A 24,573-nucleotide genomic window follows, 5' to 3' on the forward strand; every position below is an offset into this window, starting at 1 on the left:
CCGCGGCACCGCGGACACCAGGCAGGCCCGGCCGGGTGCGCGGCCAGGGCCCGCTCCCCCGCCGCCGGCTCCCCGCGCCCCCGGGCGCCGCCCCCGCCGCGGCCGGGCTCCGAGAGTCGAGGCGGAGAGCGAGGCGGCGGCGGCGAGGGCGACAGGCGAGCCGAGCAGGCCGCCCTGCCCGCCGCCCGAGCGCCGGCGCGAGGAGGGGGCGCCGCGGCCCACCTCCTTCCTGCGGGGCCGCCGGCCGGCCGGGCGCCGCGCCCTGACCCCCATGGCCGCCCGGGCCTGCGGGCCGCCAAGTCGCCGCGCCAGACCCAGGGCCCCCGAGTGAGCGAGCGAGCGAGCGAGCGCGGGCGCCGAGGTGAGCACGGGGCGCGGGGGCGCGGGGGCGCGGGGGCGCCGCGGGGGCCGGGCCGGGGCGGGGCGGGGCGGCGCGGGGGGCCGCGAGGTCACGGGATGGCCGTCTGGGGGCGGCCCGCGGCGCTGTCGGTGCGGCCGGGGGAGCCTGGGCGCGGGGCGCGGGGCGCGGGGGGCACCCGGCGGGCGCCGGGGCGGGAGGGAGCTGTGGGAGTGCGCCGCGGCGGGGGGAGCCCGGAGCGCGCGGGAGGCCGGGCGCGGGGCGCGGGGCGCGGGGGCGCGGGGGCGGCGCGGGGCGCGGGGCTCTCGGGGGCTCCCCGCGCGGGCAGCGGCGCCCGGGCCTGTGCGCAGGCCCCGCGACCCGGCAGGAAGCGGCCCGAGGCTCCGGAGCCCCGACGCGGCCAGGCCCCGGGGGCACGGGCCCTTCGGGGGTGACGTCACGGCGGGGGCACCGGCCCCGCGAGCCCGAGCGCCCCGGCGCGCCGCCCGCGACAAGCCGCCCGCCGCCCGGCCCCGCGCCCCGCGCCCCGCAGGCAGGCGCTCCCGGGAGGAGGACGCGGGGCCGGGCGGCGGGCGGCGGGCGGCGGGCGTGACATTCGGGCCCCGGTCGCGCCGGGGGCCTCGGAGGAGGGGCGGAGGGGAAGCGAAACAGGAGGGAGGCCGAGGCCGCCGCGGCCCCAGCTTCCTGGGGCGCCCGTTTCCCTTCTCGGGCTCTCGTAGTCCTCAGCTCCCCGCCAAGGGCCGGAGTGCGGACGGGAGCCGTGCCCTCCGGGGAGCCGCGAGCGGGCGGCGGCGGCGGGGACTGGACAAAACCGAGGGTAACAATGCGCTGCTGGGGGGCTGGGGGAGGGGCGGCCGCGCCTGAATGGCGGACCCGGGCCCGGAGCCTCGGCGCTCGCCGCTCGCCGCTCGCCGCACCCGCTCCCGCTCCCGCAGCGCTGGCCCGTGCTCCCGGCAGAGGCTCCGATGCAGAGGCCCCACGCGGGCCCCGCTCGGCTCCCTCCCACCCCGAGGGCCGCCCCCGCCGCCGCCGCCGCCCCCGCCCCCGCCCCGCTCCCGCTTCATTTCTCTCCCAGCGCAGCGGTGTGTGCAGGATTCAAGGGCATTACATCTGGTTGCAATCCGGTTTCAGGCCGCTGCCGGGCTGTTAAAACCTCGCGCTGACGTCAGAGCAGGGGAATTACTTCTTTTTATTTTATCTTTTTTTAGTTGTCTGCTGCCCTGGGAGGGGAGGCGGGGGTGGGTTCGGCGAGCGCCTAAGTGGAGGCGCCAGCGCCGTGGGAGCCCCGGGCTGGGGGATCTGCTGCTCTTCCCTCCATCCCATCCTCCATGCAGACCTTGCTCCGCCTGGGTCAGGCTCACCCAGGCTGGGGGCAGCTCTCGCTGCAGACTCCGTGGAGCCCCCTCCCGACTGACCACACAGCTGTGTTTCCAGAGTCTTCCCTGGGATGTGGCTCTGGGGATGTGGAAGCTGGAAAGGAATCTCGTTTCCCACCCCGCCCCTTCGACAGCTGAGGGGGCATAGGGCACCCCAGGAGCGATCTTAGGAGCTTTGGGTGACACAGAGGAGCCAGGTAGACCTTCTGGGCTGGGGGCGGCTCCATCTCAGAACCCTGGTGAAGGCTCTCCCAGGCAAAGAGCCTTGGAGGAAAGCAGTTATCAAGAGATGACCCAGGCCCCAGAAGCCAACTCTAGAGTGGGCTAATAAATAGGACTTTTCCCCAGAGCCAGGGGCCCCTCTGGCTTCTTCCTAAATGGAGGGAATGCACCCACTTGGAAAAACCCATCTCTCTTCCACTGGACCAAGCCACCCTTGCAGGAGCCCCTCTTCCCCATTCCTCTTAGACCTCCAAGTCTAGATGGATGGCTTTCAAACTCTACAGGAGACCTCTAGTAAGAAATACATTTTAGGTCACAAGTCTCTTCACCACCACTATATAAAACTGAAACAGAAGTTGAGTGAAATAACTCTTTTTCTCTACTTTGCTGAGCTGATACTTTCTGTTCTAGCCTATTTGATTTTTTTTTTATTTTTTTAAATGCTGGTTGCAACCCACTATATTGATTTCACAATCCACTAATGGGTCATACCCAGAGTTTGAAAAAACAGTCCTACGAAATGAATCTGCCTTTTAGTCATTCCACAAACATTAATCGAAGCCCTGACAAGTTCTTTCTTTTTTAATTACTCAAGTAACACCTGGATTCATTCTTATTGTGAAAAATGCAAATAACCCAGAAGTATATAGGGTAAAAGTAAAAGTGTCCTCCGCACCTCCCCACACAGGTAACCCCAGTTCAGAGTTTGAATGTATCCTCCTGGAGGTTTTTGCTACTCGCTGAAGTATACGTGTATCATATATGCCAATACTTAGTTTTCTTTTACCCCAGATGAGAATCTCAGATTCTTACTCTTTACCTTCTCTTTTCCTTTCCATTTGTCTTTGGGAAGCCGTAGGGCGAGGCGCTCCAGGGCAAGGCTTTGGGGTAACCCCCAGCTCTACTACATAGTGAATGAGTTACCTCTCTGTATCTCAGTGTCCTGTCTGTACATCGGGAATGATAAGAGTACTGGCCTCATAGGACTCTCCTGAAGATTTGATGAAGTAGTCCATGTAAACATGTAAAAGCTTAGAATAGTACTTGTCCCAGTAAATGCCAGTTGGCACTGTCACCATTATTAATACTGGTTTATCCCCGTGGCAGTGCATGGATGCATCTTGTTGCAATTTATTTATTTATTTATTTATTTATTTATTTATTTATTTATTTATTTATGAGAGCATGCAGAAGGGGCAGAGGGAGAGAAAGAGAGGGAATCCTCAAACAGATTCCCTGCTGAGCATGGAACCTGACCCGGAACTCCATCCCACCACCCTGATCATGACCTGAGCCAAAATTAAGAGTTGGACACTCAACCAACTGAGCCACCCAGGCGCCCCCGTCGTGTTGCTTTTAATAGCCACCTGTGGGGCAGCCCTGGGTGGCTCAGCGGTTTAGCACTGCCTTCAGCTCAGGGTGTGATCTTGGAGACCAGGGATGGAGTCCCGCGTCGGGCTCCCTGTATGGAGCCTGCTTCTCCCTCTGCCTGTGTCTCTACCTCTCTCTCTCTCTCTCTTTCTTTCTCTCATGAATAATTACATAAAATCTTAAGGAAATAGCCACCTGTGGCCGTGATGCCCCCCCACACACTTTCAAATGTGTGGCCCCAGAGGGAAGGACAGGGTGGAGCAGTGGACCATGGGCACTGTCTCTGTGGGAGAGGTACCTGGGCTCACTAGCTCCAAGGGAACAGATATTTTCCAAGGGCCCACCATTTCTGAAGTCCTGTGCTTCATGCATCTGCCTCCAAAAGGGTTATAGTCTGGTGGGTGACTGAGACCCAGGTAATACTCAAGGGAACTAGTATTGTCATGGGAGCCTGAGCCAAGTTTCAGGCAGAAAACAAGTCCCCCAGTTCATGAAGGTGTTATGGGGATAATAAGATCTAGAGAGCTAGGGCAGCATCTGTGGTAAGACTTGTCCATGTGAAGAAGAGCAGAGGGAGACAGTGTACAATCCATTTCCGAGATGAGTGGGACAGATAACTTGAGCCTTAGGATTCAGTCTTGACCAGAGTTGGGAGCCTTATGGAGGCAGGGGCTTCACGGAAGAGGGAGCTTGGAGCAGGTGCTTCCAGCATGGGTAAGTAAGAAAAAGAGGGGGCACTCCTGCCAGAGGGAACGTACCAGCAAGTGTTTGGAGCTTGAAACGGATGTGGCATGTACAGTGGCCAAGACAGGAGGAACTAGCTCAGAAAGAATGGTGACGGAAGAGGCTGGGCCTCCTGGCCTCCCTGCCTCCATCCTGCCCCCTCCCAGCATGGGCCACACTACCAGAGCGATCTTTCTCAACCATAGCAGATACTTCTAGGGGCTCCTGCTGCTGTCAGAATACAGGTCCAGTCCGTGGTCCTTCCCATATGACAGCGCCCTTTTAAGGTCCTCTGCCTGCTGTGCTGTAGAACCCCCTTCCCTTCCCTCCCCACAGCACAGCCTTCAGGATTCAGCCACGTATATCCCTGCCTCCACGCACTTGCCCAGGCTGCTGCTTCCACCTAGGATGCCCTTCACCTTCCTCCCTGCCTCCCAAGACCAAAACAGATGTCCTGTCTCCTCCTTCTCTGACCTGTGAGGCAGACTGAGTCATCTCCCTTTGTCTATACCCATGGCAGAGCGTTTATCATGGAATTATCGGTAATTCTGTCAGTGTCCTCCCCACAAGGCCGGAGCATCTAGGCCCGAGAGCACACCTCCCTCCTCCCCTGGCCCCAGTGCCAAGGGCGAGGCCTGGAACACGGGAGACGCTTGGAAGTGCTTCCTGGCAGGAAGGGCTAGGTGCCGCGGGCCTGGGTGGGAGCCCCTGACAGGTTTCGTGGGCCCCTGAGATCCCTGGCCACTGCCTGCCGGACCTTTGCAGATTCTCAGGGCCCTGCTCAGTGGCTTCTGTTCGTTCAGACTTCTGAGAGACAAGTGAGGCCGGAGAGGGGCCCAGCACCCCCCAGGCTGCTCCCCGAGGGGCTGAGGAGAAACTGGCTCATCCTGTTTCCCCAGGGATTGAGGAGACTGTTTGAGGCAGAGCTGTGCCCTGTGCCTGGGTGGGTCACTGGGGATCTGAGACTGGAATGTGACATGGGGGGGGGGGTGCACACAGGGAGGGTGAGTGCCAGGGCTGGAGGCAAGACTGGGGCTCTGCTGGCAAAGGAGAGAATTCGTTCTGCTCGTTCTTGAGCCTGAGTAAACAGTGCGTGCGTGCGTGGTGGCAGGATAGAGGGAGGGAAGAAAGGGAGGTGAGGCAGGAGAAGGGGGGCAAAGAGAGCTGTGGAGGGAGGAGGGAAGGAGATGCTTTTGTTGCTAAATAGTGTGCTCAGAATTAGGAAAGGAAATATCCAGGAGCACTAGGGCTCGTTCTGACATTGAGCCAGCCTGTCTGCCTGCCTTTCCTCCCTCCCTCCCTCCTTCCTTTCCTTTCCTTTCTTCCCTCCCTCCTTCCTCCCTCCCTTCTCCCTCCTTCCTCTCTCCTTCCATCCTTCCTTCCCTCCCTCCCTCCCTCCTTCCTTCCCTCCCTCCCTACTCCCTCCTCCTTCCTTCCTTCCTTTCTTCCCTCCCTCCCTCTTCCTTCCTTGCTTTCCTTCCTTCCTTGCTTCTTTCCTTTCTTCCCTCCCTCCTCCCTCCTTCCTTCCTCCCTCCCCTCCCTCCCCCCTCTTTCCTTCCTCCCTCCTCCTCCCTCCTTCTCCCTCCTTCTCCCTCCTTCCTCCCTGCCCCTTTCCTTTCCTTTCCTTTCCCTTTCCCTTTCCCTTTCCCTTTCCCTTTCTCCTTCCTTCCCTCCCTCAGCAGATACTCCCTCAGGGTGCTGCCCTTGCCTTGTGCTCACCCTGGGCCCTAGAGCCAAACCAGCATGTGGTCTGGCCTTCCAGACCCTCCCAAGTCCAAGGGCCAGGTGGGCAGTGAATACCCATTCTCCATATGAAGTGATTGGGCTCAGGGGAGCCAGTGCCCAGGGGTGCCATGGAGGGCAGGAGTGAATCTTATGAGGGGGAAACAGAGGGAGGGGGCCTTGGGAGCCACTGGACAGGAGTTGTGGGGACATCTTCCTCTGGCTTTTGCTGTATATTTCAGACTGCAGCATGTCAGCTGGAGTCCCCACCTCAGGGCTGAGTGGAGAGAGGTGTCAGAACGGGGACAAGGGCCTCACTCAGCACATGGGGGGGGGGATCCAAGGGACCTGCAGACAGGAGAGGAGCATGGCCCCCCTCCCCCAGGACCCCTTCCTGAAGGCCTCACACAGGGAGGGCAGCATGGTGGGGGAGCTATGGAAGCCCGGGGTTCAGCATCAGGCAAAGGTTTAGTGCCAGCTGCTGCTCCAGGCCTGTCCTCCCCCTCCTGTCAAAGATGGGAGTGGTGGCAAGCATTAAATGTGATGCCAGTGTGGGGGTGTTTTGCAATCTGAGAAGCAAGGTGCTCCAGAACCTGGGGTTAGGCGAACTGGGGTAAAATCCGGGTGCTGACCATCCTCTCCGAGGCTCCATCCCCCTGCCTTTAAAACGGGCATCAGCAGCAGCCCCGCTTGATGGCATGCAGCACATGCAGCTATTGCTCTTGGTGCTAATGGACTCTGCACAGGTTTGTGCCAGTTTGCCTCTAATCCTTCCCAAGTTTCTTCTTCAGCCAGGGAAAGATGGATGGAGCGAGTGTTTGTTACACAGCAGGGCAGGTGAGAATCAGTGTTCTGGTCAGAGCTTCTGTGTCCAGAGGGTCTCTCCCCCAATGCTGGGTGTGGATCCCAGGACTTGGCCGGCCGTGGATGTGGCCGTGCAACCACATGCTCACCCATCCCTAAGTCACACATGCGGGCCCTGTCACATACCAGGGGGCTGGGAACACAGCCCTGTATGTGTGAGGCATCTCTGATATGGCATTGAGGCCCTGCACTTGTATTCGGAGCTCAACCGCGCTGGTTCAGACCTCAGTTCTGCCACTTACTAACCAGGGACGAGTGACCTATCTTCTTTGCTCAGTAGCCTCACCTGTAAGGCAGAGAAAATAATAGCATCTACCTCCTAGGATTGTTGGGAGAGTTAATGAGTTAATGCACATTAGAGACTTAAAACAGCGCCTGGTACATAGAAGTATCTATAAGATGGTTCCTCCTTATCTTTGATTCGAGCCCTGAAGAATCTCACAGAGTGGCTCTGTGCTGGGGAAAGTGTGTTCCAGCCAGAGCTTTCCTGGGAGGGATAACACCCGGGAAGGGAAGGGAAGAGGAGTGGAGAGTAGCCCTCCAAGCCCCTCTAAGGCAGGCCTACTTCTTGAATAGGCAGTCACTACCTCTGGGCCTTGTTGGACCCCTGGTGAGGGGAGCTCATACTCTGCCAGGAGAGCTCAGCAGGTGAGGCCTGATGGGAAGGAGGCCTTCCCAGTGAAGGACCCTCCCCTCTCAAGAAACGAAAATAATAGTACCTATTTCATAGTTTTGTTTTTAGGAGGATTAAATGAGATAGTGCCTCTAAAGCACTCAGCTATACCTGGCCCATTGCAAAGTGGTGAATCAGTATCTTACCTAATTACAATTAGGTGACACTGATTTACCTGTAAAAAAAATTTCTGTAAAATTTCACAGAAAATGTAAATTGAAAACCACCTGAAAGATTCTTCTTGGGGGCTTCCATGAGCCCCATAGGACAAAGAATTGTTGCAGTGACTGGAGAGACCCTGACACTCAGAGAAGTTTAGCTAGCATAGCAAAGTCACACAGTAATCCAAGGCGTTGGCGAGGGGGCACCAGAACTAGGCTTCGTCTGGTGCGCTCTGATGCTTTGAGTTATTCTTCCGGCGAATAGTTATGGGCAATCAGCATTGATCTACACCTAAGGTCACATGGGCCTGTCTTCTGGAAGCTTCTGGTCTGATAGGGAAAATTAAATTTGCACAAGATTATGATAAGACGTAAAGACAGGGATCCCTGGGTGGCTCAGCATTTGAGCATCTGCCTTTGGCTCAGGGCATGATCCTGGAGACAGGGATCGAGTCCCACATCGGGCTCCCTGCATGGAACCTGCTTCTCCCTCTGCCTGTGTCTCTGCCTCTCTCTCTCTCTCTCTCTCTCTCTGTCTCTCTGTCTCTCATGAATAAATAAATAAAATCTTAAAAAAAAAGAGAGAGATAAAGACATAAGAATCCCTCTGGTGGGAAGGGAAGAGGAGTCATGCATTCATTCATTTGGGGAAGGCACTTTCCAGGCTTTAGAGCAGTGGTTCTCAACTGGGGGCAAGTTCTACCCTCTGGAGACATGTGGGCCATGTGTGGAGACATTTTTGGTTGTCTCAACTGGGGAGGTGCTGGCATCTGGTGGGTAGAGGCTTGGGATCCTGCTACACATCCTGGGATGCATGGGCATAGCCCCCGCGACAAGTTATCTGGCCCCAAACGTCAGCAGTGCCAAGGGAGGTTGACAGCCTGCCCTGGAGGATCAGTACTGGCCAAGCAGATGCTGCCCCTGCCCTCGTGAAGCTTATAATCTGGTAGATTGGCAGACATTAAAGACATGATTAGGGCAGCCCCGGTGGCGCAGCGGTTTAGCGCCGCCTGCAGCCCAGGGTGTGATCCTGGAGACCCTGGATTGAGTCCCACGTCAGGCTCTCTGCATGGTGCCTGCTTCTCCCTCTGCCTGTGTCTCTGCCTCTCTCTCTCTCTGTGTATCTATGAATAAATAAATAAAATCTTTTTTAAAAATCTTAAAAAAAAAAAAAAGACATGATTAGGGGCACCTGGGTGGCTCAGTGGTTGAACATCTGCCTTCAGCTCAGTTTGTGATCCCGGGGTCCTGGGAATCCAGTCGCACGCACATAGGGTTCCCTGCAGGGAGCCTGCTTCTCCCTCTGCCTGTGTCTCTACCTCTCTCTCTGTCTTTCATGAATAAATAAATAAAATCTTAAAAAAAAAAGTAAAAATGACATGTTTGCATAGATGTGGATTTAACTATAATTGTGTTGCAAGCTAAGAAGGTAAAGTGCATGGAGACCTTGGGGGAGGTGCTCAGCCCAAGCAAAAGCTCAGAGGCAGAAGACAAGGGTGTGTGGAGGGAAGGACAGATGCCTGGTGTGTGTCTAGGGAGACAGCAGAAAATGATCAAGCTTCAGAGGCTTCCAGGGGCTGGGAGAAGATAAAGACCCAAGATGCTCTCACATGCAGGCTGTTTTGAGGAAACCATAGTTGCCAGTGTGCTGTACTCTGGGAGACTGAGTTGAGGGGGCCTGCCCAGGCCTAGTGAGTGGGGGGTGCTGTCCTCCTGTGGGGGCCCAGCCTCCACCCTTTTCTCTTATTTGCATCCCTCTGATAGGTGGGAAAGAGAAGCAGGAAAAAACAGAGAGAGAAGAGGAAGAACATATTTTCATTTCAAACACAGTGGGAGTGGGGGAGGTAGGAAGGAATCTGGTTTAGGATACCTTTGAGACAAGCACAGAAAATCCCCACCGTGGCCCGAAATAGCACTAAAAACAGACGTTTTGGCAAATCAGACTTAATTGAGTGGTTCTCTTTTCTTGAGTCCAGCAGGATGTGGACGGAGCTGGCTTCATTCCCTTAGGGTGACATTTGTCCCCTGGGGCCCTCGCCCTGGCTGATTAAACAGAGAGGCCCTGGTCTCCTGAGCAGGACAGGGGCCTGGGGAGCTCCGCTTGGCAGCCCTCAGCCTTAACCTGAGCGTTCCAGAGGGCAGGAGATGGTGACTAGGGGGACAACTGGCAGCAGGGCCGGATGGGTGAAAGCAGAGGTGGAAGAGGTCTGGTTCCTCTAAGAAATAAATAGCATGGGTGGTTCAGTGGTAGAATTCTCGCCTGCCTCTAAGAAATAAATGCCCGTCTCTCTGGATGCTGGAAGGGATCATAGAGAAAAGCCATCATTCAATGAGTGCCTGCTATTTTAATGGGCATTGGGTAGTCTGTCCTCTCTAAGCCTTACCAACCACCCTATACAGATTGTCAAGGAAACTGAAGCTCAGAGAGGTTAAGTGACCTGTTTGAGGTCAAACAGCACCCAAGTGGCAGTGCTGAGATTGGAAACAGCATCTGGCGGCCGTACCTGCTCCTCCCTCACCTCCTCATGGTGGTCACTCCTCCAATCAGCAGAAAATCACTGGCTGTGAAGTGATACTGCAACCTGGTGGGAAGTTTTTAGGGCTTCGAGTCAGACAGAAATGAGCTTGAATCCTTTCTGGGGCAGTTTGTCTCTGTGGCTTTGTCCCATGAGCCTCCTGCCATTTGTCAAGTGGGCACAATCATGCCTTTATCCTAAGTTGGTGTAAGGGTTAAACTCTGCATGGAGGGGACAGGAAGGGGAAGAGGGAGGCCCTGGGAGGTTAGGACCTGCCCTGGGCCACCCAGTGTGGCGGGGTACAATAAAAGAGCCCTGGGTAGAGGGAACTGGGAGAGATTGTAGGATCTTGTGCAGTATCAGTATTGGGTTTCTTTATTTGAACGGGAAGAGAGGGCAGCCCCCACTCTGCAGGTAGAGAAGGTGGTGTGGAATGCGGGTGTTTATTTTTCTTTGCCTGTGAAAGCCCTGTTTCAGCTCAGGCGGATGAGGCTTCCCCAGACACTGCAGAGGGTGCCTGAGGCTGCACACTCTGGGGTGCCCACCATGCAGAGGGATCTATTCAGGTGCCTGCCCACAGTGGGCACGGAGAGGGCACCTAGCACCAAAGGCTCGCAGCACAGCCTGTAAGCCCTTGTCTGTCCTAGAGCCTGGGAGACCCAGAACTCCCAGAAAAACAGGGGTGGGGGAGGGCCATAAAACCAGGGTGTCCCTCTGCCTCCTCCAATTCAGCCCTCCTGGCCTCATTCATCTCCTTATCTCCTGGCAGCCCGTGGGTTGCTGGGAAGTCAGGGGCTGCCTTCCTGATTGACGAACAAAACAAGCCTTGCTCACAAAAGGAGAGGGGAGGTTGGCTGGGCCTCTTGGGCTCCCCTCCCCCTGCCCCAGCCCCTGGCTGCAGGCATCTTTCCTGTTCCACCCAGCTGGCACCTTATATTCTGAGAGGCAGCAAGGGGGCTGCAAAGCCATTGTGGGTCAGGCTGCCCCAGCTGGGTGCCCTGGCACCGGGGAGGTGGATTTGAGGAATGTTGGGGTGGCTGTGAGGCAGGGCTTGCTGGAATAGCCGCCCCCTCCTTCCCTTCAGCTGGCTGGGAGGGCAGCTTGGAGAGGAAGCCAGGCCGGCAGGTAGCAGAGAAAGACATCGGATCCAGGGGGAGCAGCAGAGAAAGCAAACAAACAGGGCTTTGTGTGGCTGCAGATTGGCGTCTCAGAAGGGAAGCCAGGCCTGTGGTCGTTGGGAGGAGGAGGGCCTGGGAGGCCAGGCCACTGCTCTGGGCCAGAGATAGGCGGCTGGACCAGCCCAGGCTGGGCGGCCAGGGAGCAGGGAGTGCCACTGTGTATGGACAGGCGTCCGGAGGCACAGCCTGGCTGCGTCCCAGCCCTGCCACTTCACTCCTTAACAGATCTGGGCTTGTTTGCCCACGGAGCCTGGGCAGAGTCACTCACATGCAGGACTCGGGAAGATAAGTCATCCAGCCCCACTGGCCTGGCCCAGTCAGTGTGAGTTCCCATTACTCGTGTGCCCCCTTGTTGCTGGGAGAGCACGAGGTAAGAGGGGACCACCCCCCCACCCCTCGGGGTAAGTTGTCAGCTTAGCTGGGTCTCCAGGGAGGGCAGGGAGGGCTGCTCAGAGCCTCAGCAGCCCTACGGAGGGGAAGCAGGTTCTCGCTGTCCTAGAGCGGATGCCCGGGGTGTGGGTGGCAGAGGTCGGCCCGGACGGCCGGGCCTGGGAAACCCAACGATGCCCCTTCGCGGGGGTGCAGGCTCACTGGGCTGGGGGAGGGGCAGGAAGGCGGGGCGGGGGGCGCGGGTGTCAAGTCCTGGATGATCCCGGCGCGGGCAGGGCAGGCCTGGGCAGGGGGCGGGGGGAGGCTTAGGTAGGAGCTGTCAGGCCAGACACACTGGCAGCTCGATTATCGCCTCCGGGGCCATTTCCTCTCCTCTGCTCAACCTCGAGAGGGGGCGGCGAGAGGGCAAACGCCCGCGCTTCCTGCCCTCCCCTCCGCTCCCCTCCCGCGGCGCCCACCATCTTGGCCGCGCCGGGGCCTCCTCCGCCGCGTCCGGCCTGACAAGCCCCGGCCGGCGGGCCGGCGACGCCGGGAGGGGTCGGAGCCTCGAGGCGCGGAGGCCGCACGGGGGGCGGGGCGGGGCGGGGCGGGGCGGGGCGGCGCGGCCCGCTCCCGTCGCCATGGCAGCGCCCCGTCCCGGCGTGCTCCGCGGGGCCGCTGGGCGGGGCCGCCGACGCCCCGCCCCCGCCGAGCCCGAGTCTTTCCGGGAACCGGGGGCTGCGGCTCCGGGCTCCGGGTGCGCCGGGATCCTGTGCGGGTTGGCCTCGGGAGGGCTCTGCTCTCAGAGCCGCGCATCCCCTCCTCAGGGGCAGCAGGCAGCGCCTCCCGGGGCCGGACCTGGGGAGGGAGGCTGCACCCCTCCCTCCCGCGGCAGGGAAGGCGTTGAAAGCAGGGGCCGGCCTCCAGGCCACGCTGTCCCGGAGCCCTCCAGCACTGCCACCTCGCTGGGGCCGCCCGTGGGCCCGAGAGAGAGGAGGGACCTAGCCTGGACCCCGCCACCCAGACGGCCCCCCTCCAGCCCAGGAGCACGGGCCTCCCCTGGTTGGCAGCCATCCGGGCTGTCTGGCCCGGAGACGCATTCCTACCTCCGGAGCCCGGGCACCCCGCCTACCCTGGGGGCAGCCCCTTCCGGAACTTTGCTGCCAACCCAGCCCTTCCTCCACCCCTCCTTCCTCCTAGTGCCTTAAGTCCCTGACCCGTCACTCCAGGGCCGCCTTCTCTCCCCCAGTCTTTATAGAGGCACCGACTCAGCTGACCCTCTGTCCCCTCCTACCTGGATTGGGCAGGCAGCAAAATGTGATGCCAGCCCTTCGGTCTTGGAAGGAAAGCTGTGTGCCTGTTGAGCAACTGTCCTTTGGCTTTTCTCAAGCCTCACCCGTTGCACACGCACTGGGAGGGAGAGTGAGAAGGGGCTTTCAGATGCAACGGGAGAGACTCCTCAGACTTTATATCAAAATAATTTCCCAGGGCAGCCCCGGTGGCGCAGCGGTGTGGCGCCGCCTGAAGCCCAGGGTGTGATCCTGGAGAGCCGGGATTGAGTCCCACGTCGGGCTCCCTGCATGGAGCCTGCTTCTCCCTCTCCCTCTGCCTGTGTCTCTGCCTCTCTCTCTCTCTCTGTCTCTCATGAATAAATAAATAAAATTCTTTAATAAAAAAAATAAAAAAAATAATTTCCCAGTCCTAAGCATTTTTAAAAAGATTTTATTTATTTATTCATGAGAGACACACACAGAGAGGCAGAGACACAAGCAGAGGGAGAAGCAGGCTCCACACAGAGAGCCCGATGTGGGACTCTATCGTGGGTCTCCAGGATCACGCCCTTGGGCAAAGGCAGACACTAAACCACTGAGCCACCCGGGCATCCCATGCATTTTGTTTTTGATGTTTATCATGTTATTATGTTGAACTGAGAAAAATCTAAATCTACTTATGTTGAAATAAGTAAAAATCCCCTGTGTTTCTACCCCTACCCCTGCATAACCACTGTCAACATTTTTTATAGACATAAAGAATATATGATAGATAAATGTAAAATATAGGACCAGTCTATATATTTGGTTTTGTAAGGCACTTGGTAGGGTTTTTTTTCTCACTATAAAAGGAGGACAGGCTTATTATAGACTTCTGGAAATTATGACAAGTTAAAAGAAAAACAATTCACTCATACTCCAAGTCTCCGAAGGCAGCCACGTTTGACTTTGCCCCGTTTGTGGGGGTTTTTTGTTGTTGTTTAAGCATACCATCATTCCTCCTGTGTGTACCATTTGATATCCTGCTCTTTTCACTTAATGTTGTGTAACACTCTCCTTTCTCCTGAGTCTGTGGGAGTTTTGAGAGAACCGGAACCACATTCTTGTGAGAGCTTCAGAAGAGCTGGACTAGACGATCCCTTTCTAACTTTGTTCAAAGACCCTCAGGAGCCCTTCTTCATTGCCACTAACCTCAGATAAAAGCAGCTTGGGCCAGAGGATCCTGCCAGCTGGGGACCCAGGAGCCACCTCGCCTGCTCAGGGACATGGAAGACTCGAGGCCCCAGCTGAGACTAAGGTCCCAGCAGCAAGGGGCTTTAATTGGCCCCAGCTGCATAAGGCTTCAGCGAAGGCTCAGACCTCAGCCTCATTCCAGCCTCCGTTGCCTGAGCTATGCTCAGACCCAAAGACCCTCTGTTGGTCCTGGGACCCACCTTCTGTTCCCTGTCTACATCTTAGGAGACTTCGTTGCCCTAAGCTGCTCAGCCTCTCCCTGGGTGTGTGCGGGCCTGGCACCAGGCACAGCCTCCCTATGCCCAGCTGCCCCTCAGGCCTAGCTACAAGCTGTCCTTGCTCCCCACTTATCCCTCCTGCCAGGACTTCTCTTCTTCCCCTTCCCTGAACAGTTCAGTTCTAACACATCCAAGCCCTGTGTGAAACAGGCCTTGGGAAATCACAGTTGCCAGGGATGGATTGGCATTTAAAAGGCATCCAAGGCTTGGGGCGGGGGGGTGGAGCTGAAGAGACAAGAGAATGCAGGGCCCTGACTCTGAGCAGCAGCTGGATTTAGTGGATGGAAAATCACAGAATGCCCCTTTCCCTGGGAATAGCACCCCTGGCAGAAGGGCAGCGGGTGGGGCACCAGACATCATGCCCCAGTGGCCACCACCTGCCACCACCACGTGTTCTCCAAAATGAAAAGATGTGGGAGGGATGTTGTGAGCCTACAGCCAATGGCCCTGTAAATTATATTCTCTTAACAGGTTTATTCATTTATAAAATATTTAAGACCTGTTTCGCTTTACCTGCAGCAAGGAGGCAGCCAGGTTGGGGCCGAGATTGATGCTCTGAACATGATTTATTTATCTGGATTTTCTCTTCTGGGTGGGGCACCGCCTGCCGTGTGGAATTTAACCGAGTGGCAAGATGAGTGTGTATCCGTGTGCGTTCCTGGCCTTGGGAACCTGTGCGTGCAGCATGTGGCTGTGTCCATGGATGGGGAGGAGGTATTTCTGTACGTGGAGGGGGTGATGCTTCTTCCATGGTTGCTGCATCCAGGCACGTGGATGAGTCTGTCTGTGTTGGGTTGCTAAGTATGCACCTGTGTATGTGATTTGTACGTATAGTGGGTGTCTTTGTGACTGGGACCAACCTGTGGTTGTATGTGTGGTTGTGGTGTGTATGTGTGTGTGTCTGGGTTGGAGAAATGAGATGAAGGGGTTGATTTGTCTGAGCACGTCTCGGGTACTCGTATGTGCAGTGGTACAATGTGGGGGACTGTGCTCCTCTGTGTGTATGTGGTTTCCATGTCTGTATTTGTGGGCAGAGGACCTGTGTGTGTGGCTGGGTATCTGTCTTCTTGTTTCTGTGCATATCCTGTGGTGTGAGGCCTGTTACTGTGTGCATCTGGAGTATGGTATAGGACTTTACCAACCTGCTTTTTATCAATGGTAGAGACAATGGTCACTGACTGGGTTGCTGGACAGAACTCAGTGCCCTGGGAGTCAGGGTTCGGTCACCTCTGTGTGTGGCTGCACCTCAGGTCCAGGAAGGACTGGCTTTGGGGGCTGAGGGGACACTGATAATCCCTGACCCTCTTCCAGCAGAACCGGGCTTTCCTGGACCTTGGCTGGCTCAGAGGTCAGAGGGAACTCCAGGGTCACTGTGGCTCAGGCTTGCATTTCTGAAGTCCAGAGGCCACATAGCCTGTTAGTGGCCAAGCCAGGACCTTCAGGAGAGCCTAGCCCCCACTCTAGTACTGTGCTCTGGGGCAGCACCCTGAGCCTCAGTTTCCTCTTCTGTTACATGGGAGTGGGTTCCCAGGTCCCTGAGTTCCCCTGAGACAGAGCATCGGAACCATAATGACCCAGGCACAGAGGAGGCAGGGCTTTGTCAAGCATCACACAGTGAGTCGAGTCTGGCCAGGAAGCAGACAGCAAGAACGGCAAGGAATGGCTGGGACATCTCTGCCTTGGGCTCTGAGACCCAGGGTGAGTCCCAGGGGGCAAGTCTGTCCTTGGGCCATTGTCTCCATCCCTTCCCCTGGCACAGATGGGGCCCAGAGGCCCAGGAAGTGGCAGGCATTTGGTTTTCCTCAGCCTTGTGACAGCCCTCAGTGCTCCCCCCACCCACCACCACACACACACACCCTCAGCAGCTAATGCGTCTGTCACTACTTTCCTAATGAGGCTTCTGAGGGCCCCCCTGGGACAGATACCTTTGCAGGCCAGCCTGGCAGCTGAGGGGGTGGGCTGGCCTCAGGGTCAGGTTGGGAAGAGGGGGGCCAAGCCCCTCTCCTGCCTGTGGAGGCATCGAGGCCAGTCCAGATCCATAAAGCCAGCTGTGTACGGATGTGTGTGTGTAGCGGGTATCTGAGGACTTGGCGAGGCAAGAAAGCCCCCACTCAGGCATGCGTTTTTCTTTGGCATTGTGACTGTTTGTCCTAATAATATTTAATCTGGTGGACGGATACGTTTGCAAGCCTACTGCGGTCCAGCACTGAATCAGCCATGATCTGGGTGTTCCGTAATCCCTGCCCCTGGGATGTGCGGCCAAGGGGGAAAAGACAGTAATCAAATAATCATATTATTGGTGTCCTTATACATTCATGTATGGGAATGCACATTTATCGCAGGCCAAGGCAGAGGCTGGAAGAATGCATTGCATGAGCTTCTCATGGAGCGAGGAGTCCCGTGTCTCAGCTGCAGGCTGCTCTGGACACCTGCTAAAGGCACATCTAGGACTGAATGAGTTGGGAGGGTTTGCTGTGTGGCCCCAGGCAACTGCCTACCTTCTCTGAGTTGTTCAGGGGCTGGAAGTTTCCTTCAAGTCCCATCACCTCTGGCAGCCTGTGTCTCCTCTTCCTGTGCTCTTTGCCTTCCTCACCAGGGCCCTCAAGACATCTTTCAGCAACAACCTTGACTTTGGAATGCCCGAGGCACTGCCCCAGGGGACGCCCACGGCACAGCAAGGCTGTCTCAGGCCCCACCTGCCATTTCGTCGTAGCCCTTTTGCTCTCACAGAGCCACCTCCCCGGCCAAAGGAAGCCTGAAAGAGATGAAATCTGAGAATCAGTCCCTGATCCCCCACCCCACCCCACCCTACCCCCATCCCATTGTGGAGGGAAGCGTGTATTCAGGCATTCACTTTTCATTTGCTCAGCTATAGTGTTTCTTGAACTACTAAATGCCAGGTATTAGACCAAAGTGGCAGGCTGGTTGTCCTCCCGCCACATCTGGCCCAGACCCATTTTGAAGGCCCACCAAGTGTTTGGGTGGGGGACACAAAACAAATTGCCAGTGAGTAATCCTTGGGCAGTTTCACCCCCCGTTTACTGCTACTCTGGATTATTACCTGCTTCTCCCAAGGCTATGATTGATGTCACTGGCCGTGGTCTGACACCCAGTTGGGGTGGGATGACACCGCCTGCACCTAACCACAGCCTCCACCCCTCCCGCCTGTGTCACCATCATGCTGTGGTTTCCTGGTTCTGAGTCCAGCCTCAGGAGCCAGACTGCCCAGGTTCAAATCCTCCCGTTGGCTTTTTACCATCCATGGGACCTGCGGTGAATTACAGTCTCTCTCAAGCCTCAGTTCCCTCCTCTGTAAAATGGGGATCACAATTCTAAGTACCCACTGGCCCCTGGGGTTGCTGGGTGGAGGAGGTGGGATTAAGTGACAGTCTCCTCTAAGTGCTCAGAAACAGGGCTTAAGTGTGGATTGCTATTGTTAATAATGGAACCTCTTGCAGGCCGAGAGGTGGGTTCTGGCTCCCTGGTAGTGGGACCCCCGTGCAAGTCACATGGCACCTGCGGGCCTCAGTTTACCCTGCGGTGCCTTTGGGAAAGAGACCCCTACCCTCGCTGGTGGGCCTCCTGCCCCGCCCTCCTTGGGACCCGGGCGGGGGCGGGGGCCGGGACGGAGGCTCGGGTCCCTTCGCACGCGGGGCGGCCTGTGGCCGGGCTGGGTCCGGGGCTCCCGCCGGGCTCGCGCACCCGCCCCCCGCCGCCCCTACGGCGCTCGCCCGCCGCCCCTGCGGGGTTGCCGCCATCAAAGCGTCTTCTCGTTCTTATGCTAATGAGCTGCATTAATGCTTAATGGCCGCGAACGCGCGGCTTTAATTGCACCTGCCCGGGCCGGAGGCGCGGCCGGCCGCGGAAGCAGCTGCGCGCCTGCCCGCACGGCCTTAATTACCTGGAAAACGGCGCCCGGCGGGGAAGGGACCGAGGGAGGGGCGGGGGGCCTCGGCGGGCGCGGCCCGGCCCCGCTCATCCCGGAGTGCGGCGCGGGTGGGGAGAGGCTGGCGTGGCAGGTTCATTTAATTAATTTATCGCCCTGCCTCGGGGACCTGCTCCGCCGGCGGCCTCGGCGCTCCCTCGGCCCGCCCGCCGCCGCCCGCTGGGCCACCTTGGGCTTGGCGTTCAAGGCCCTTCGGGACGGCCGCTGCCCCCTGGCCCGGCCGCGGCCACGCCGCCCCGCGCCGACAACAATGGTGGTCGCTCAGCGTGGGCCGAGGGCCCCGGAGGGCGTCCAGGGCGACCTCTAGGAGCCCCCCGCCCCCGCCCCCCAGATGCCTGTCTTTCTGCCTCACCTCCCTTGCCTTTCAAGAAGCTGTTCCCGCTGCCTGGAACAAAGGCCCGTCTCCTGCCTCTCCCACCCGCCCCGAAATCCACCCTTGTCCCCTCCAACAAGGCAGCCTCTGTCTTCCTGCTCCCTCTGTTGGAGGAAGGGGCTGCCTAGGATGAGGGGTGACCTGGTGTGTCCTGCTTCCCCCGACGGACAGTTCCTTGAGGTCAGTCTGGTCTGACTGTCCCAGCATGCCTGGGGATGGCATGAGTTGTGGACTGCAGTGCTGCCCCGAGCCCTCTGGCCAGAGTGAGGGCCCTTGGGGCTGTAGGGAATGATGGGAAGGTCAGGACACATGGAGATTTCAGGTGTTCTCTGTGGGACCTGCCTGTGCTCTTCTGCACCCCACCCAGTGAGCCACTGGGAGGGGCCTGCGGCCTAGACCTGCACCCCCTTGTCTCTCTCCTAGTCCTGCCCCTCTCCCCCCTCACCTCTCTGCAGAAGGAAGGAGAAAGGGGAGAGGGAGCAGGTGCACCAAGGATATCATTTCACCCAGTGGGCTTCTCCATCCTCCATTGTGCCATCTCTGAGACAGAACTTTGAAGCCTATGGTGATGTCCATCATGAAGCCACCGATCCCTGCCCTGTCCTGTGTCAGGCAGTGCTGGGGCACAGAGGGTAGTCACATCAGGACCCTGCTCTCCAAGGACTCCTGTCTGGGTGAGGTGGCCTGAGAAGGAAATACTTGTGCTCTAATGTAAAAAGGACCACTTTGCAGGAAGCAGAGAACAGATTTTGAGCCCACACTGGGAAGGTCTGGAGAGGCTTCTGAGCCCAGCTTGGAAGGAGGATACACCTGAGCTAATCAGAGGGCCTGGGAACAGTTTTCTAGGTGGGAAGAACATTTGAAGCAAAGGCCTGGGGCAGAACACTGACTCATATTGGTGGTGGGGGAAGTAAGGGACACCACATAAAAGCTCCAGCTTCCTAGAGGGTGGGGAGACCTGAGGCTGGGGAGGTGGGCAGAAGTCCCTCTACTGGCCAGTTGCAACCTTCAGTGGCTCCCTACTGCTGAGACATCAAATTCAGTCCCCCCGGACTGCAGACTTTAACTACCTACCTCACCTTAGGGCACCACTTAGCCTCAGCCCCATGTAGGATGTTTATTGTGGACCTACTGTGTGCATACAGTGTGTATGTGTGTGTGTGTGTGGTGTGTTGCAATGACCTTATGTGAGCTCAATGGCAGTGGGACCTGCTGGGTGGGTCTCTTCTGGTTTGCTGGGGTCCCTGCATGCCTGGCCTTCAGCCAGAACTTGGCATGCTCCATCCCCATCCCCAGATGTCCTTGCAGACAAGATGGAGGTGAATGGGCAGGCTGCCAGGGGCGTCAGGTGGCATCCTAGCCTGGTGGACAGTCCTTTCTTATTAATGAGGTGGTGGAAGCCCGGAAGGAGGTCTATTTTGGCATGCCTCGGGACTCTGCCCTTGTCCTGTCAAGGCGAGGAATAAGGATTACAGTAGAGGTGAGCTCCTACTATGTGCCAGGCTCTGCACAAAGCTCTTGGTACTCAGTAACTGTTACCACCCAGGAGGTAGATTCTGTTACTATCTCATTCTGCAGATAGAGACACTAAGGTCAGTGGAGATGATAGAGAGTTTCCACAGTCTCTCAGCTGGGAAGTGGCAGGGCTGGGCCTGGAACCATCTCTGTGCAACTTCAAAACCTGTGTTAGCAACCCCTGGGCTGTGGGGCATCATGAATGCATATGTTCCTGCTACACCCTGGGCTCACAGGAAGGTGGGGCCATGCCCTTTCAACTCCACCTCTCTCATGGTGGTTGGCAATGCTCTGTGTGGAGTAGTGCTCAATAAATGCTTTTGGACTGGTTGATTGGGACAGTGAACTATGCATAGAATTCACAGGCAGTGGGAAGGCTCTAGGAGCTGAGCACAGGGGACAAAAGGGTAAGGAGACTTGGAGACTCCAGGCTTCTTAGCGGAGGGTGCACTCAAAGCAGGCTGGGAAGGCTCTGACCTGTCCACATTAGGAGGATGGCTGCCCTTGGAGGCTGACTGCTGGGGCCTACTACCCTGTGAGTCGCTGACACTGCTTGGGGTATGGATGCGAAGCAGGGTTTGGGCACAGGGTGGGGGCTCATTCTGGTCAAACTTCTAGGCATAAAATCTTTGGGACAAGGGACTGCCTATGGGACCGAAATGCATTCTTAGGGCAGCCAGAGCAAGAGTCTTTAGCCATAGGCTTTCTGGTCTTGGGGCCCCACTGTAGCTCAGAAAGGGTTAATCATAGTCTGTGGCTCAGATTTGGAATGGGAGGAGAAGAACATGGGGTGCAAAAATAAATGCCATTTACAATCCTAAGAGCCACAGTGTTTGTTGAGCACGTACTGGGTGTCAGGTATGTGCCATGTCATCTGTAATTGTGATCACAACCCCATTTTGTGGTCTTGTCTCAGCCCTGCACAGTGACCTTGGTTCGGTCATCACTCCCTCTGAGCCTTTTTCTCTCTCAGTAAAACCTGGGACTCGCCTCACCCACTGTAGGGGTTCCAGTGTTGGAGACATCTTTGGAATGAATGGGATGTGGCAGTTTCTGGTAGGACTGGTCAGCATGGCCCTCTGTGTGGGGCACTTCTGGTCTGAGGGCCAGCCTTGACCCCCTGGGCAGCCTCAGTGGAGGAAGCTAAGAGCCCGAGCCAGGCAATGGGGTCCATGAGGGCCTGGAACCACAGCTGTGAGTTCTGATCTCTGCATCACTGATTACAAGCTGTGTCACCTTGGTGAGTCGCTTCACTGTGTGGACTTCAGTTACCTCATCTGGAAAATGAGAATATTCCCAGCAGTAGCCTCAGAACTCAGGATGATTCCATGCAGACTAAGTGAAACCCCACTTCAAGTCCTAAGCCCAGTGTCCAGGACACAGGGACGGCTCCATTAGTGGTCTCTGCTGTTCATTCTGTTGTTGGTATCTTTGGAGGTGTCATTAGAGCTGTTGGCCGAAACTTCCAGTTCCTCAACCTCCCAAGGCCGTGGTAGGATCATGCTTCCTGGACGGCTTGCGGTGGGTCGGGTCACATGACCAGGTCTGCCCAGTGACCTGCACAGCTCTTCCAGGCCGAGCATTTCACTGCCGAGGGCGACATGCCAGGACACTCTTTCCCTCTGACAGCCCGAAGTGGGAACGCTTAGTGAGCAGGAGCCTCCCCACCGGGGAGGATGTGTGGTGTGAACGAGAAATAAATTTTTGTTGTTTTAAGCTCTTGAGATTTGGCGGTTTTGTTGTAGCAAGATAGCCTCACCTAGACTGACTGATAAGACTACCGACGTCATCGTTATCACCCAGATGCCCCCCACACCAGGGGTCCCCACAAGAGAACCATGAGCGTAGAGGAGGCCTGCCCAAAAAATACAACTTTATTGTTGACCTACTTCGAGAATCATTCCACTCAGACTCTCACTCATTTATTCACCTTCTTGCTAATTTGTTGGCATCATTCATTCATTCATTCATTCATTTGTCAAAAGTCTCTTGAGCACCTGTTTCAGAAACCCAGGGGGAGGTAGCCATTGTTCTGCAGAGCTGCTTCAGGTGGCCCTTGGGGGACCGGGCCAGCCTCCCCTGTGGGGCTGGGAGGGGGGAATGCCAAAAGGGGCAGGTGTTGGCATCAGACTTGCAGAGCTGGGCACAGGGAAGGACCGGCATTCCGGACCCCTGCTTGAGAAAAGGCTGAGGGGTGGCAGGTGAGTCTGGCCAGGCTAAAGGGAGACTCTGCCCTTTGGCCTCATACCTGAGCATAAGGGAGAGGGCAAAACCCAGTGAAAGGAAGGATCAGCGGTAGGAGGTGGGGAGGAGGCCAGGCCAAGATCTACGGAGACAAGGACCACACAGGGGTCTGCAAAGGAAGCTCGGGGACAGCGGAGGTCTGGGATCCTCACTGCTGAACCAGTGCCCAAGCAACACCAGGGGAGCTATCCAGGAAGTGGGCTGCTTATTGGACTGAACACTGAAGAGAAACGAGAAGCACCCCTGTCGTCAAGAGGGAACCATTGATTTGGGGGCGGGGCCTGAGCCAAGCCGTGGTGCAAAGTTTCCTCTCTGTGCTTTCTTAGGAGAAAAAAAGAATTGAAACTCCCACAGGGGAAGGCTTTGAAAGAGCTCAGGCCTCAGATGGAGGCTTTTCTTTCTTGAATAACCAGGTGTGCTCTTCATTCCACACACAGTTATTGATCCCCTACTATGTGCCTGGCATGGTTCTAGGTTTGACGTCAGGGAACAAAGCAGAGATCCCTGCCCTGGCGGAACTTGGGTTCCACTGGGAGACAGTACTACAGAGTGTGCTAGAAGGCAGCAAATGCACCGAGGGAACAGCAGAGCAGAGAAGAGGCTCGGGAATTGGGAGATGTTTGCAGTTTTAAATTAGAGAATCGGGGAAGGCCTCCTGAACAGGTGATGTGTGAGGGAGGCAAGTGAACCTCGTGGCTGTCTGGGGGAAGGGCCCTGCCGAAGCCTGAGTGTCCCAGAAACAGTGAAGGGGAGGGGTAAGGGCCCCTGCCCAACCTGCAGGCCAGACCAGGACTTCAGCTTTCATTCTGAGCCCATTGGGAGCCAATAGAGGGGCGAGCGGAGGCGAGTCCTGAGTGGTTCAGGAGCTTTCAGGCTCCCTGAGCACTTGAGGGGCCCAGGCACACACAGTATGGAGGGTAGGAGAAGGAACCTCAGGCTGCCATCATATGGGCTAGGCTGCACCCCTATCCCCCACCCCATGCCATCTCCCAGCCTCTCAGGTGCCACCCCTGCCATCCTTGTCCCTGCCCCATACCCTCCTCCGCTCGCTCTGCTACCCACCTGCTTCCCTGTAATGACTCCTCAGCCCCTGGCTCTCTCTGGATCCTCTCCCAAGTGTTGACAGACCTGGAGGTGGCAGTAGAGGTGGGGGCCAGCCCCCTCCCCAGGAGGAGACCCTTTGATGAATTCCGAGAAGCTGGGTGCTTAGCAAGCCCCTTGTTTGCTCCAGCAACACAAGGGCTCATGAGCCTAGATAGAAGGAGAAAGAAATTGGCTCTGGTGGCCTTCCCTCTGGGCTGTTCTCATCAGCGAGGCTGGGAGGCCATGTAGAAAGATTCCCTCATTATGGAATCTTGAAATCCCAGAGTTCCCTGGGTTGGGCCTGGACTCTGTGGGTGAGCGGATCACTATCGTCAGCACCTCATTTCTTTTTTTTAAGATTTTATTTATTTATTCATGAGAGACACACAGAGAGAAAGAGAGGCACAGACACAGGCAGAGGGAGAAGCAGGCTCCATGCAGGGAGCCTGATGCCGGACTCAGTCCCAGGTCTCCAGGATCAGGCCCTGGGCCAAAGGTGGCACTAAACCGCTGAGCCACCTGGGCTTCCCCACACTGGCACCTCCTTGCATGCCTCCTATGATGTCCCCAGGCAGCTTGTCACTTATCGTTTGAGACTGGGATGCCCCATGTGCCCATCCCTCAGCAATGGCCCTCTCTTACCTGTCTACCCCTTCTGACAACTGAGGGATTCCATGCATGGTGAGGGCACAGAGCAGTGGCCCAGAGACTGAAGACCACATCCCTGTCTCAAGCCAGGCGTCTGCTAACAAGAGCCCATCGTCTCGGTGTGCAAATGCTTACCCCCCATGGAAACACCCAGAGCTGACCAGCTCTGCAACTGCCAGGTTGAACCCTGTGCTGGGGACCCTTGCTGGCCTCACTCTGGACACAGAGGGAGCAGTCTGTCCTAGCGTCCTCTTCCATGGGTCTTTCCTACCCTCAGGTGCTATGGGGTGCGTTACCCCATCACCCCACTTTACAGGTAGAAAGACTGAGTCTCAGTGAGCAGAAAGGACTTAGACCAAGTCTACTCAGTGCATGAGAGGAACCCACAGCCTGGTGTTCTTCCCACCTGTTCTCACAGCAGCCAGGGGACCATTGCCGTAACAAGAGTG

General features: G+C 57.0%; 1 protein-coding gene across 2 annotated transcripts in view; it reads left to right on the forward strand.

Moving 5' to 3' along the window:
- Positions 1 to 200: 200 nt before the first annotated feature.
- The window catches only part of RAI1 (retinoic acid induced 1), a 120,957-nt gene continuing 96,584 nt past the window's right edge, over positions 201 to 24,573 (forward strand). Inside the window, exon 1 of one of the 2 annotated variants that reach the window (XM_077892353.1) lies at positions 201 to 361. The gene's annotated coding sequence lies outside the window, so the exon portion shown is untranslated. Of the gene's footprint in view, positions 362 to 11,271; positions 11,535 to 24,573 lie in introns of those variants that run through there. The other variant, XM_077892354.1, reaches the window with a different exon arrangement.

Source organism: Canis aureus, chromosome 3 (genome assembly GCF_053574225.1).
Source record: "Canis aureus isolate CA01 chromosome 3, VMU_Caureus_v.1.0, whole genome shotgun sequence".
Classification (NCBI taxonomy): Eukaryota; Metazoa; Chordata; class Mammalia; order Carnivora; family Canidae; genus Canis; species Canis aureus.